Genomic DNA, 15,668 nt, shown 5'->3' on the forward strand with positions numbered 1-15,668 from the left:
ACATGCATGCTCACACACGCATGCAAGCACTCACACACATTCACGCACATACAAAAAATTGAAATCAAATCAAAAACTTTTGAACAAATATATATATATTGGACTTGATGATGTGCCATCAGTTATATGTAGTACTGCAGAATAACAAATTCCAAAAAGTATTGACCTATTGAATGAGTCAATGACATCACCCGACAACTAAAACTAAAAGGAAAAAAAAACACTGTATGTGAGGGTATCAAACTGAAGGAAAAAACCAGATAGATCAATAACCTATAGAACATATGTTTGACACACACCTCTAGTTGAATCTCCCCCTATCAAAGCTCAAGGTAGGCTTCAACCTGAGTAAAGAGGGGTTGGTGTTTTGCATTTTTTAAAGAGAAACAATATCTCATCAACTTTGTCTAAAAGGTCATCTTGTAATGGTCTATCATTTCTAAAGCAACTTTCATCCACAAATTTCAGCATGTTTATTTGGATTTTTCCTGACAATATTAGAGTTTTTAGTGGTATTAGTAATTAAATAATTCGCATGCTCACCTATTTGGATTTTTCTTGACAATATCAGAGTTCCCAGTGGTATGCATTCCTGCAATATTAGTGAGAATTTTAGAATGCAGAAATTCAAGAAGGCAGATAAGAGTAATCAATCTCACGATTTTCTCCCCAAGTGAGTACAGTTCCAAAACTCCGTGATGGTAAGCGCTTGTCTATTGAATCCTCCTAAATTTGAAATAAATGGAACAAAAAAAGTTTGTACAAAAGTTATATTAAATTAAGTCCTCAGCAAGAAGTTGCATGCTTACATCTGTTGCTTTTGGTCTTCTCATTGAGCGGGCAAAAATTTCTTATAGGCATCCTTCAAATTTTCAACTGGTTGAGCAATCCTATTTAATGGTAAGTTTAATCAGAGATACATTTCTGCAATGCATGAAAATAAGATAAATAAAGCCGAATCAAATGTCATAAACAGATTTTGAAAATAGAATCAGCATAAAACACTCGTCAGAGCATATGTCAATAACTTATTACAGATGACCAATACTTTGAAGTTACATTAATGGATGAAATGCAGCACAAATACAATGATATGTAGAATAATACAATAAAGCGAGTCTTACCTGGATATCCCAAGATCATAAATTTCGTTGGCAAGTTTTAACTTATTCTTCAATTCCATGTGACAAGCTTACAATATGTACACAGCATGTGACTTGCCAAATTCATTTGCATCCAGAAAATTGTATATGATTTCTGCATCGACACAATTTTCAGCCTGCAATAGCATTTTATATTTCAAACAGCAATCCAAGATAGGATCCAGGAGCAATGACATGTATATTCTTTATTTTAAAAAAGGACAAGTAAACAAGGTAAAAAGGACCCACATATTCCAACCACACTTTAAGGCATCGTAGATCATCCTTATAGCGATCCGAATGCCAAAAAGTACGCACTCATTGTTCATATATCACAACCAACCCCGAGTAGTCTCCACCCGGTGGAAATGCTTCCTGAACCCACTTTTTTTTTTCTTTTTTTTTCTTTTTTATTTGAAAGGAAATATAGCCACGCAAATGGTATTTCATAAGAAGAAAACGTTAGATTTTCAAAACAATTAAAGAATCACCTCAAGTTTGTAGAGAGGCACAAATTACCTCTATCAACACATCAACCATGTACATAAGGTACCTAGATAATTCCCCCTTAAATACTACGAATGTCTAAAGACTATATAGTACTTCACAATGACATGAAGGCAGAGCAACTGTTGTTATCCATCTCCGAAGCAAAGTTTGGACAAGCTGATCATTCAGTAAACACCATCAATGGTACCCGGTACCTTGTTAAAAGAGTAGTTGACCTGAGCCTGAAAAAGTAGGAGATATAGAGAAGTGCAGCATGTTCTCAATTGATCTCAACCATAGTTTCCATTGTAATGACCTCATCACTTTCATTACCATCAGCCATCATTGCCTGCTGCTCCTGTTCCAAAATAGATCTTGTCAGTCATACCTTCGTTTCTATATGCCTCCACCATGATAGAATATGTTGTGGAATTTGGTTGACATTGCTCATCTTTCATCCGCTTAAAAACTCTCTCCATCTCCACCAAATCCTTCGCTTTCACACACGCTGATATAACTGAATTATAAAAAGAGGTATTCTCAGGTATCTCAAACTTCCCAGCTAATTGAACAGTGCTAACCACCTTGTGGAATAGACCTGCATTGGCATATCCGTTAATAAGACAGCAGAATGTCTTGGTGTCGGCTTTCATTCCCTCAGCACGCATCTGATCAAATGTGTACCCCATGTTCTTTGCATCCCCTACATCTGCAAAAGCCTCAATCACATTGTTGTAAGTAAAGGTTGTCCATGGAAACTGAAGCTTCCTCATGTATTCCATAACGGTTGACATTTTATCATACATTCTTCTTTTCCCATAAGCACCAATCAAGATGTTAAAAGTACGTGTTTCAGGCTCAATCCTGAAATTCCGGAATTTCTCGTACCATCTCTCCATCATATCAATCTCACCATTGTTACTAAACACACTAAGGATGGTGTTCATGGTCCAGACATCAGGTTTGCAAGTTCTGCTCTCCAGCATACCTGACAACACTTTCTCCATTTGGTCATATTTCCCTACCCTGCCATACCCACTTAACAGTTAACACAATGTTTTGGGTGACAGTGTTTGGATTTATTAACCTTTCAGCCATTTCTTCATACAAGGACTCAACTAAGTCGAATCGAGAAGTATCAACACAGGCTTTTATTAAGGTACTGTAAGTAAAAACATCAGGTTGGCAATGGGGGAGGGTCTTCATTTGGTTAAGAAGTGAGAATGCCTCGTCAATTTGATTGCTCCGACAATAAGCTCCAAGTAAAGCTGTGTAAAGTTCAGATGTAGGATCACATCCTTCTTCAACCATTGTGTCAAAAAGTTGACGAGCGCGAAGGGGTTGGCCAGATCTTCCAAGCAAAACCAGAAGTTTCATGTAAGTCCCTTCTTTAGGTTGATAAAAGGTCTGTGCTCTGAGCATCTCAAATACCTCAAGGGCTTGGAGCCACATCTTCTTTTGGATGAGTTCTGACAAGGCTTCGGTGACAGTGTTGACCTAGGCCTTGGCGTTGTTCTTGCGGTCCAACTTCTTCTTCAGATTTTTAATGGGTGTCTTCTTCCCACTACCCCGTGTGGATGTTTCTGAAAACCCAGGGAATTCCCCTTCCTTCCAGTGCCTTTTCTTAGCCACCGAGGAAGACGAAGACTTGGGATTGGTGGTCCTTTTCTGTGGAGCAGCGAAAGCGCATCGGAAGGGCCTAGATTTTGGGTTTTGGGGTTTGAGGTTAATGCTGGAAATAATGTTCTTGTTGAGGTGATCGTGAGGGAGAAGCGAAGATGAGAATGAGAGGGATATAGAGGCCATGCTCCGACACAGTACTCGCCTCCGATGGTGAACGAATGAACAGTGTAATAAAGTGGGGTTTTAGAAGCAGTGGGTACTTGAATGGCTTCTTTTACCCTTCTGAACCCACTTAATACACCTTCCAAACGAAAACAGAAAAGTTGCCGTTAATCTCTATAACAAATCCCTCTTAGAAGATGACATTTATAGCAGTAAAGAATTTCACAAGTTTAGGAGAAGAAAGACTTGGGGTATTGGAATATATGAAAACCCCTGAAAATCCCAATATCATGCAGGAAGCAATAAATCCCATCTTATATAAGAGCTTATTCTGATTTCGCAACCTTAAATCTGGGAGTCATTGTTTGGATAGACGGAAATTCCAGCTGCTTAACTTTGTGGTGTTGGAATTTCTCTAGAAATGGAATAACAAAATCCAGTCAAACCAAAGTTGAGAGTGCTCACTCGAGCCATGGTTGAAGTGGGTCATCTCCATTATACTCATCGATCGCCTCGATCAACCTCCTAAACCCAGGATAAAGAAATTAACCCAAAACTTAATCGTCAGCATTGATTGATAAAAGAACTTCAAGAACGAAAAATGAATCTTCGGTTTTCAAGAAGAGATTTCATGAGATGATTGTCGTTGTGGGATTTGAGGGCGTCATTTAGGATGCCAACTTTACGGCCTCTCTTCAAGGGCCTCACGTTCTCCTTTCTCTGGTTCTTCTTCCTGATCTGGACGGACACATAATATTTTTGAATTTTTGAAAAACGATTAGGGTTCTCTCCGGTAACCGTTGGAGTTGTCTTTATATAGAAATTGAAAGTTTGTGCGCTCGGCAGTCCCCCAGCTTCAACAAAGTTTTGAAATTCCACGATCCCAATTTGGGCTGGGCCGAAACTACTCGACTCTCACATTCGGCCCATGTAAAAATGAAATTCTAAAAAATATATTCTTCAAATTTTTTAAAAAAGATGGGGAAAGATTTTTTAAGGTGATGTTTGAATGGTGAGTTGAAATGAAATGAATAATTTTATATTAATTGAATAAAATATTATTAGAATATTATTTCTTAATATTATTATTATTTTTAGATTTAAAAAACTTGAATTGTTTATTATATTTTATTTGAAAATTTGAAAAAGTTGTAATGAAAAGAAGATGAGTTTTTTTTTTCAAAAAGTCGAAGGTCATATGTCCAGGAGTGACTCCCTCCCCAATTTTATTAAAAACTCTCACTTATGACAGAGGAATACCGAATAAAATCAAACCAAGAACATCAAAACCAAAAATAAATAAATACAAATCAGGTGCCAATAAATCCCCAAACCCACGCTCCAAACGTCTCTAAAAAAAAACAACTCCACATTATTGGCCACTAATATAGGGAAGACCCCATTTATCAATACGTACAAGCCCACAAAAAGTCTCTCTAAATTCCTCCCTCCAAAAATCAAAATTACGTCTCATCGCCCCCTTCTTAGCAAGAAAGTCAGCTACCATGTTTGCTTCACAATAAATGTCACACACAGACATTCATCAAACGAAATAACTGAATTGTTTCTTTCCAAAAATTCCATAAATACCAAAATTTGCACACACCAAACCGAAACCATCCCACAATCACCATCGAGTCCGACTCTACCACAAAATCTCTCAACTCAAGTTGATGACACAACTTTAGACTATCAAGGAAAGCCCGACATTTGGCAACATTATTCGTGGCATAGCCATAAAAATGAGCAAACCCAGCAATGACCTTCCCATGGTGATCTCTAATGACACCACCCCCTCCAGATATGCCCGGATTACCATAGGACCCTCCATCAACATTCAACTTAACCAACCCCACCCACAGCCTAGACTGTGATACCCTGCTCCTTCATTCTTACGTACGCTTCTTCTTCCTAACGTATGTTTCATTTTTACGACGTAAGCAAATCCTGAGGGCAGAGATTTTGTGATCGTCTGCCTCTTCTATCTAGCGACTGCGACACTCATCATGTGTGTAGAACCATGATGGCGTGGTTTGAAAGATATCATGTGACTTCTAGGGCACGTCCAGTGTTTTAAATATGCTGAAAATATTTATAAGGTGTATTTCCAATGTTATTAAATTAAGATTGATCTTAAATAAGTCAATCATAATATTCTTGAAGAGCTCCAAAAATATTATAATTGTCAGAAATCATTTTAATATTATTATTAAAATGATTTCAATTATTTAAGATATTATGAGATTTAAATTATGTTGAAAGTTTTTATTAATCAAATGATTTTATTCTCTTAAATATGTTAAGTGAAACTTGATTATTTTATTTATGATGAAGAATATTATTTTATAAACTAAAGTTAGTTTAAAATAATATTTTGCCTTAATTCCTCTAAGCGTTTTTAATTAAGTTAATATTTACGCATTTTCAAATCAGTGTTTGAGATCTATCGTTAGATCGTTATGTGGATCCCCAGACGATGGGACTGGGTTAAATACCCAGACCCCCTCTCTTTCTCCCTCATTTCCTGTAGCTCTCTCTCTCTCTCCTCCCTCTCCCCAGCGTACATTGTACGCAGCCCATCCCCCTCGCCGAAGCTCCATGCCTCAGCCCGGCGCCGCCGTGCGTCGCCAGCTCTCACCGCCGGCACCACCGGCTGCACCTCACTCCGGCGAGCGTCCCTAGCCCAGCCCCTCTCTCTCACGCTCTCCCTTTCTCCCTTTCGGAAGTGCACAGCCCGAACGGACTTAGTGCTTACTGCACCGCTGTGCGCCACCCAATGGCACCACCACCTCCACGGCAGCTTCCTCTTCTGACGGCCATCACCCTCCAGCGAGCTTAGGCCTTCCCATGCAGCCACCTTCCCCGTCGCACGCACAAGAGACCCACGCACGGCTTCACCGTGCGTTGCCTCTAGCACCGCCATATGCGGTACCCACGACCACCAGGCACTGCCATGGACCTCCCTTTTCCTCCCCCTTCCTCCTCCATGTGACCCATGGCCAGAGGCCCCTCCTCCGCGCATGAGCTTCCCATTCTCACACTCACGGGTTGCACGCCTCCCACCACTGTATGTCGCCACCCACAGCAGATGACCGCCACCACCAAGCCATCCCAGCCATCCACGACCCCGATCTGCCACCCATGCACACACACTCTCCTTCACTCTCTCATGGGTTTCCCTCCCCCTTACACGGCCATTCCTCCCTCCTCCGCCGTGAGCCACCGTGGCGCCACCCCAGTGCCACCATGAGCTCCACCAGCAACCCTTCAGCCCAACCCTAGGTCCAAACTACCACTTTGAGTGGTGGGTAGTCACTGCATGTGATGGACAGCCACTGCGCATGGTTGACCGCCACTGTACACGGCTAGATCTGCCGTGTTATGCTCCTTGCCACCATCACAAGGCCACCACGAGCCCTTCCAAGACCACATCTAGCTATCCAAATGCCTAAACAGTTAACGTGCGTGGGTTAGCCACCATGTACGACATTTCTGACATCATCGGCTGTGACGATCAACGAGCAACGCTTGTGTTATCCCATCGATGGTATAACCCTCTATCTCTCGTTAATTATGTTAGATATTGATTAGTTGACTAGGTTGTGGGCTGTACTGTTGGTATTGTGGAGTCGTGGTTTTGTGATGTGGTGTTGTGTGATGAAGTGTTGGGCATTCTGTGCAGTGAAGTGTTGGGCATATATGTGTTGGGTGGAGATGTGTTGTGCCGTGTAGTGCACTGGAAGTGTTGGGCGTAATTGGGAAGTGTGCTGTGAAGTGTTGTGGACTGTGCCGTGTAGTGTGATTGTGGTATGTGTTGTATTGGTGACGTAGCAGATGGAATGAGAATAGTACACGCGGGCTGTACTTTATGTGTGGCGTAATGTGTGACAAGTAGAGTATATGTAAAATATACCCTCCTGGCGTAGTGTGAAACGGGAAGAATACAAGTGTACTCTGTGTGGGGTATGCTATATGAAGGGAGTACATATAGAATGTACTCCATATGACGGGGTGATGCACCATGTGGCTGATATGTCATAATGGTGATGTGGCGTAATGCATGTGAAGGGAGTACACGTGGAGTATACTCCATGTGGTGGAGTGATGCTCTATATGGCAGGTACGCCATAGTGGTAATGTGGCGTATGTAAAGGGAGTATATGTGGAATGTACTCCATGTGGCGGAGTGATGCACCATATGACGTGTATGCCATAATGGTGATGTGGCGTGGTGTATGTGGAACGGGAAGAGTACACACTGAGTGTACTCTGTGTAGCGTGATGAGTATGAAGGGAGTATATGTGAAATGTACTCCGTATGGTAGATTGATGTACCATATGGCGTGTATGCCATAATGGGGATGTGGCGTGGTGTATGCAGAACGGGAAGAGTACATGCAAAGTGTACTCCATGTAGTGGAACGATGCACCATGTGGCGGATATGCCATAATGGTGACGTGGCGTGATGTGTATGAAGGGAGTACATGTGGAATGTACTCTGTATAGCGGATTGATGTACCATATGGCTGTATGCCATAATGGTGATGTGGTGTATGTGGAATGGGACGAGTATACGTTGAGTGTACTCTGTGTGGTGAAGTGATGTACTATATGGTGGGTACGCCATAGTGATGATGTGGCGTAGCATGTGAGAAGAGAGTACGCATGGGATGTACTCCATGAGGTGTAGTGATATGCCGTGTGGCGTGTCGCAGTGATAAGGATGGTTGTGTGATTGATGGACGTGGAACGTGATGAGTAGTGTCGGGAACTGTGGAACAGTGTTCTGGAGTAGTTATGGCATAGCCTGTAGTCTGAGGTGACAAGTGTCACTGTGATGGACTTATGGCTAAGAGTATGCGTGACGTAGCAGAACAAGTATAAGAGTGGCAGTGGAAGCATGATTGAGGAATGTCACGAAGTGACATGACTATTGACAGTCGTGCTTGCGATAGACGAAGTAGCGGAACAAGTGTAAGAGTACGCAGCGGAAGCATGACTGGGCAACATCACGAAGTGACGTGGTTATTGGCAGTCATGCTTATGACGGGTGAAATGTTAGAGTGTAGGAATGACGTAATGGGAACGTGACGAAATGTCACGATGTGATGGGAGTACTTGAGGAACCATACTTGTGATGAGTTAGGAGTTGACGTCGCTTGGGTAACGCGACAAGGTCACAGTGTAGCTCTGGAGCAATCTCGGGCTATGTGACATGACATAAGGCGTAGTTGTGAATGGAGTCTTGTCGTGTTAAGTGTTGGGATGAACTGTCAAAAGGGACGAGTAGCATGAAGAGTCATGCTAGCCGGGTTACGAGAAGGTTGGTATCGGAGTATGGCCATTGTCCCTACGAGCAGGTGATCAACATGTTATACGTTGATCTTAGGTGATGAAAGGGTAAGGTACATGTGTAATCTGGATAGACACATGTGTCGGACGGATTCACCATATGTAATGGGTAATCTGTCATGAGCATAGTTGCACGGTGCTTAAGCCTCAGAGTTGGCTTGGAGCTGTGTGGCTTGTATGGATGGATTAATATGGGCTAAGGTACATGAAGATAGTGACGAGCGTATTATCTAGGATTGGGATGCATGATTCCATCGGTCAGAATCATGCGTCGGAATGTGGTTGTAAGAAGAGTCAGACGAATGTTTTAGTGTCTTAATCCTAAGGTGAATCATGGGTTCACTTTAGTGGATGAGCACTTGAGGCAAGACTTTGAGTTGGAAGATGTGGTGACCGTAATTGGTCCCCAAAGGGTTTAACATAGTGAAGGGCACGTAAGTGCACGGGATAGAAGGAGAGTGTTCCAAGTATAGCGTAGTTCTATTTATAGTTTAAGTTGCTTATGCATTAGATAGAGAATGACGTTAAGGCTATGTGTATGCATGTAGGTTGTCATCTAACAAGCACATGAATGGACTGCATGACATGCAAATAGCATGGAGTCTAGGTAAGTGTTACGTTCATACTCTTCTAGAGTTTTCCAAGATACAAGAAACGCTTTTTCTTTAAGATGCTCACGAAAAGAAACGAAAGACGTTTTAAGAAAGAAAATGCTAATTCTTCAAAGGTATAAGTATGTATGGCCCCACCTTGGCAACCCCTGTTTACGCAACCAAAGTATTAATTGTACGCATGTGAATGGATGACTATACGTTGTATCTATTGTATGTATTTTCTAAGAAAATCCATAAACTGATGAGAATGCATGAAAGGCATGACAACTGACGCTTTTATGGATCCTATGAACCGACGCTCTAATGTGCGCCACGAGGTGATGCTCATGGATGCCATGATTGACGACGTTCAAGGTGACGCTTATGGATGCCACGAAAGCTGATGTTTAAGCCTATGTATGTTCTTAAATGATGTATGCATGAACGAACTGTAAAGAAAGGATAGGACTGAAATGAACTGAAAAATGAAAAGACCATTTTCGGGCTTACACCCCAAACGATGTTTTTCCCATAAAAAGAAATGCTTTCTCATGAAAAGAAATGACTGTTAAAAGAAGAAAGAACTGAATGAAAGCTCCAGCTCTTTCGAGCTGACATGAACGAACGAATGAAAAGCAATAAAGAAAGAAATGAAAGCATGAAATGTATGAACATACGTAACGGCCACATGAATGAATGAAAATGGTACCAATGAATGGAAAGATTGCAATGTCGGGTAAGTAGTACTGGAAGTGCACCCAGTGCTGCCCCCTATGAAAGGGATTCCCAACCCGTGGCCACGGGCGGAATCCAAGTCCAAAGGAAGACCGCTAACCCCAACACACGGGGCGTAACAGTGTGTATTGGCCTATGAAAGTGATAAGAACGAATGGATGTATGCATGCATGTACAAAAGCACAAATGCACGAACTTTTAAAAAATGAAGGCACTGACGGGGGACACGTTTTAAAGAAAAGAAAGCCTTTTGAAAGGAAAAATCCCGTCCAGTGAAGTTTTCAAAAGAACGCACCTAAGCACGAACTCTTGAAGAAATGAAGGCACTGACGGGAGAAACGTTTTATGAAAAGGATGCCCATGCTTAAAAGAGAAAAACCCCGTCCAGTGACGTTTTCAAATGAACGCACGTATGACACGTATGCGTACATGTAATAGTATGTACGAATGATAAATGCATGAATGAAAACCTATATTGTTATATTTTAACTGTATGAAGTAATGCTTACAAGTCTTCGACTCATTTTAGTTTTTATGCATGTCCCTCCCCCCACAAGACGGACACGGCCCATGGGAAAGAGCACGGAAGTCTAGGCACGAGTTTTAAACGTACGAGAGGCCTTTTATTGTAAAAATTAATATTTTTCGCTGTAAACCTCTTTTATCCTAAGCACATTTTAAATTTATAAACGTGGAGTCTCGCACCCTGGGTATGCAAGTGAAAAGTTTTAAATCGGACGGTAATTCCCGTCTTCCTTTATAAAAAATATTTTGTAAAAAGTCCCACCACAAAGACGTGCGTTACATAAACCAAGCAATCTTCTTCACCTTCTCATTACTTACCGGCACCACTGGGCAATTTAGATCCTGCAAAATCAAAGCATCCCTGCCATTAAGTTTTTTTAGTTTCCTTAAAGAAGTTGAAAGTTCCACTAAAAAATCTTTAACACATCGCACAATTCGTCTCCAATCAAAAATCCCCCTCCATACGTGTTGTACATCTCGCCCTCCAAATTGACCACGTAATAATTATCGGCGCAACCCCACAAAGCCATCCCACTTGAGAACAAGTGGATGCCCGTAGCCACCAAACATTCACAATCCCTTGCCACCTTCTCACCTACAACATCCTAATCCCAAACACCCAAGCAAAAAAATCCCAAACCCGCCTAGCTCTTTCCCCATCCAAAACATGATCTAATGTTTCCATCCGAGCAGCCTCACAACAATTACACTTTGATACCATCGGAATACCCATCTGCCTAATTCTTTCATCCATTGGTAGAGCATGAAGACGAGCTCGCCACATCATAAAAGACTTTTTTTTAAACTTCATTTTGCCAAAGCCACTTCTTCCACAAGCAAATTGGGCCCCTTTGTCTCACTAAGTCCCATGCCAGCTTAGACGTTAATTCCCCATCTTCCGCCACCTTCCATACGTAAAAGTCCCTCCCCTCTCGCAACCTCAAATTCACAATTTTTTCTACCATTTCCTCATCAACGAGTTGTTGCACTCTAGGCACTTCCCAGCTATTTTTCGCAAGCAAGTCACGGACCATCAAGCCAGGATCACCAACCACCACCTCCGAATCAGCCACTACACCATCCCCCAACCAATTATCAAACCAAAAGCTTGAGTCCCCCCCCTCATATTAGACATCTAGAATTATTCAACACAATAGGGAACACCATTAAAATACCTCTCCAAAATCTCGAGCCCCTCCCAAACGATACCACCGAAACTAGATGTGAATTACTAACATATTTTTCCTTAAAGAAATCAGTCCACAAAGAACCCCTTTTAATAACTTCCAAGCACACGTCATGAATAAGGAATTTTGAACATCCGAGAGATCCCGAATCCCCCTTCATCCACTGGCAAACAAATCCTCTTCCATGAAACCCATTTTCTCTTTTTTGCCTTCGTACTCGAACTCCATAAAAAATTTGCAAAAATCCCCTTTAGCTCCTTAACTACTCCTTTCAGTACATTCATCACAGATAGCAAATGAACCGGCAAGCTATTTAATACATGTTTCAAGAGAATAATCTTCCCCCCCAAAGGATAAGAGCTTACCTTTCCATCCCACAAGCTTTTTTTGCACTCTTACCAATAACAGCTCAAATAAACGAAGCATCATACGACCCACATACAATGGCACTCCCAAATAAATACAAGGCCACGATCCTTTCACAAAACCAATCAAGTTCTTCAAATCTTCCTTCCTGGACAATGAGAAAGATGAAGAAAAGAATATAGACGATTTACTTGGACTCACCTCTTGTCCTAACATCTTCTCATACACCTTCAGAATTCACATAGTTTTACGAATTGAATCTCTACTACCATTCAAAAATAACAAGAGGTCATCGACATATAACAGATGCGTAATTACTCTGCCCCCCATCGGCTGAAATGACTTTATTCTTCCGAATAAAAATTCTCAATGAAACAATCGAGACAAGATCTCCTCAGTCAAAATAAAAAGATAAGGCGATAACGGATCACCTTGACGTAAACCCCGAGAGGATCTTAAAAAACCCTTCAAGCTTCCATTTAACATAAATGAAAAAACCGGCTAGGAAACACAATTATAAATGATATTTCGACACTTCTTAGAAAAACCCAACCTCTTTAATACCTCCATAAAAAATCTCCAATTCATCCGATCATACGCTTTCGCCATATCAATTTTAATCATTACCTTCCCACCTCTAGCTTTCCTATTCAGACCACTCACCATTTCCTCAGCAATGGATATATTATAAAATGCTTCTACCTCGTACAAAAGCCTCTTGTTCTGACGAAATGGTCCCTTCTAAAATTGGAGCCAGTCGATTCACCAACAGTTTCGATAAAATTTTATACACTACCCCACATAAAACTGATTAGCTGAAACTGAGAAAAGGAAGCCGGCACTTCCACCTTTGGAATTAAAACAATGTTAGTTGCCCCAAAGAATGAAGACAAAGGAATACCTTCAAAGAAATCACGTGCCATATCCAATAAATCATCCTTAACAATTTCTCAAGCCATAATAAAAAAACTTGCCGAAAATCTGTCTGGCCCTGTACTACTATCCTGCGGAATGGACCAAAGAAAAGCTTGTACCTCCTACATAGTCGGACTCATATCCAACGCCGCATTTTCCATCTCAGAAACTACCGGAGCAAGCAAACCCATATCAGACTCATCCCACTCCACTGCATTTGCTGTAAGCATTTCAAGAAAAAAACAAATTTACCTCCCCCACATGAACTAATTCAGTTGATTCAAGTACATGTCCACTCTCTAAAGCCATCCTATCAACATTTGGATTCTTCTTTTTAACTCTCATAGCTGAATGAAAAAAATCCGAATTGAAGTAGCATTCCTTAAGCCACTTAATACGTGAGTTTTGACATCCCATAATCTCCTCTCGATGCAAATATTGAATGTGCCATTGCTTCCGACTAAGCAACTCCTTTTCCACCTCCTATGAATAATTTGAGATAACAGCCTGTTCTAACTCTCCTAGACTTGCTTCAATGGCCTTTAGTTCACTCTCAACTCTTCCAAAAACCTCAACATTCCATTTTTGCAACTCTTTTTTGAGCCGTTTCAATTTTTTACTAAGTCACACCATAGCACATCCCTCCATTGGCCTACACCATGAATTCCGAACTACCTCTAGAAAACCCTCATGGGTCCCCCACATGCGTTGAAACTTGAAAGGCCTTACACCTCTCCTACTCTCACGCGCCATAGAAATCAACATCGGCCCATGATCCGATGACATTCTTGTTAAATACTCAACCTGGGCATCAACAAAAAGATTTATAAAATCGGTATTCACCAAGACCCTATCTAGTTTGGCCCAAATACACCGACCACCCAGCCTTCCATTATACCATGACATCCTCTGGCCCTCAAAAGGAAGCTCTAACAAACTGCAATCTTAGATACACATTAAAATCTGCCTTAGCGCAAGGAAGACGAAACAATCCTCCTACTTTTTCATCATCACTTCTAATGATATTAAAATCCCTCGCCACCAACGATGGTCGTAACCCAGGATCAAGCCCACACAAGGAAGCCCATAAATCTCGCTGATTAGTCTAAAAACAGCTTACATATACTACCGTAACCAGAGTGCGTATCTCACCCCTAACAAACCAGCCTGATAGCACTTGATCCGAATATGAAACAAATTCAAAATCCAGCCCTTCCTCCCAAAATAGCCAAACTTTACCTCCAACCTCAGCATTATTCACATAGTGTGGCAGTTTCATCCTCTTTGCCCACCTACCACATTTATTTGAAACAAGAAATGGTTCTAAAATAGCCACCACCGATGGATGGTATTTATTTAATAAAAGCAAAGCCTACTATTTGATGAAAGAATTTCCCTAATATTCCAAACTAAAAAATTCAACACCATTAATAAAATTTATTCAAGCGCATCACCCTATCAAGGACAACAATAGGCTGTTTTTTCTTGGTCCCTCGTGATTTTTTTCGAGAGAAGTTCAACTCCGTATCAGATTCATAACATTTCCGAACCATCTCCACACCACCTTGACCCAGCTCATCTTCTTATAAAGAATGCCCCAAGGCATTGTCCCCTCCTTTGGACTCCCCCCTCTCTGCCAAATGGAACAACTCAAACTCCATAGCTTCATCAATTATTTTAAGTGAACTTCAAGGGCTCAATACGCCATCACACAACTCCGCTCAGCCCTCGCCATTAGCTTCCAATTCAGATTGTTCAAACCAATTTCCCCTGCTCATCTTAGTAGCCAACACTGGCCCTTCTGCCTCATTCAGTATGCCATCGTTATTCCCAACCATTCTCCCAGTAGATGGAACATCAAAACCGACAGATGGACCCCCAGAAAGTCCCTCCATTTGAGGCTGAACATCATCACAAACCTGCCCACATCCATCTACATAGAAGACCTTCGAAACTGCCATTGCCCCTTCCAAACAACGTTGTTTAATACCTTCCAGTAACACCGCTCGTCTTGAAGGTTGCACTATGACTACTTCTTATGCTGCCTTCTCTGGTTCCCTCACCCCCACCGACTTCTAGACTTGTGCCAATTTCTCTTTGCCACCCTTACCATCATTCGCTCGCTTGCATCTTTCCCTTCTGCTCCCCCTCAGTTCGACCACACTTATTCTCTTTGTGCCTCTGTCTACGACAACTTGAACAATACAGAGGAAGAGATTCATAAACAACCTCTTGGAAATGGCTATTTGCCACCCCTGGGGGACCAATCTAGAATGAATGCCTCACAAGTTTAGAAACATCTATCTCTACACAAATTCTTGCTGCCTCCGGACGCATGACACATGCCGTCGCATTATCTCGTTTCAAAAACCTTCCAAAACCACCCGCAATACTTCTCAAAATAGAAACATGAAAAAAATTTGGAGGTAGCCCTGGCAACGTCAACCAAACCGGAACCATTGGAGAATCCTCATCTTCTTTGAAATCTGGCGTCCAATGAAACACCTTGTGAGAAACACCCATCATATCCAAATTTCCCCTTGCCATCACCTGAATAAAATCCTCCTCATTTGCCAAA

General features: G+C 41.6%; 2 pseudogenes; both read right to left on the reverse strand.

The window, feature by feature from the left end:
- Window positions 1-539: 539 nt before the first annotated feature.
- Window positions 540-15,051, reverse strand: LOC109019809 (annotated as a pseudogene).
- Window positions 1,587-3,541, reverse strand: LOC109019808 (annotated as a pseudogene).
- Window positions 15,052-15,668: the final 617 nt, after the last annotated feature.

The sequence above is a fragment of the Juglans regia genome, chromosome 7 (assembly GCF_001411555.2).
Source record: "Juglans regia cultivar Chandler chromosome 7, Walnut 2.0, whole genome shotgun sequence".
Taxonomy (NCBI): Eukaryota; Viridiplantae; Streptophyta; class Magnoliopsida; order Fagales; family Juglandaceae; genus Juglans; species Juglans regia.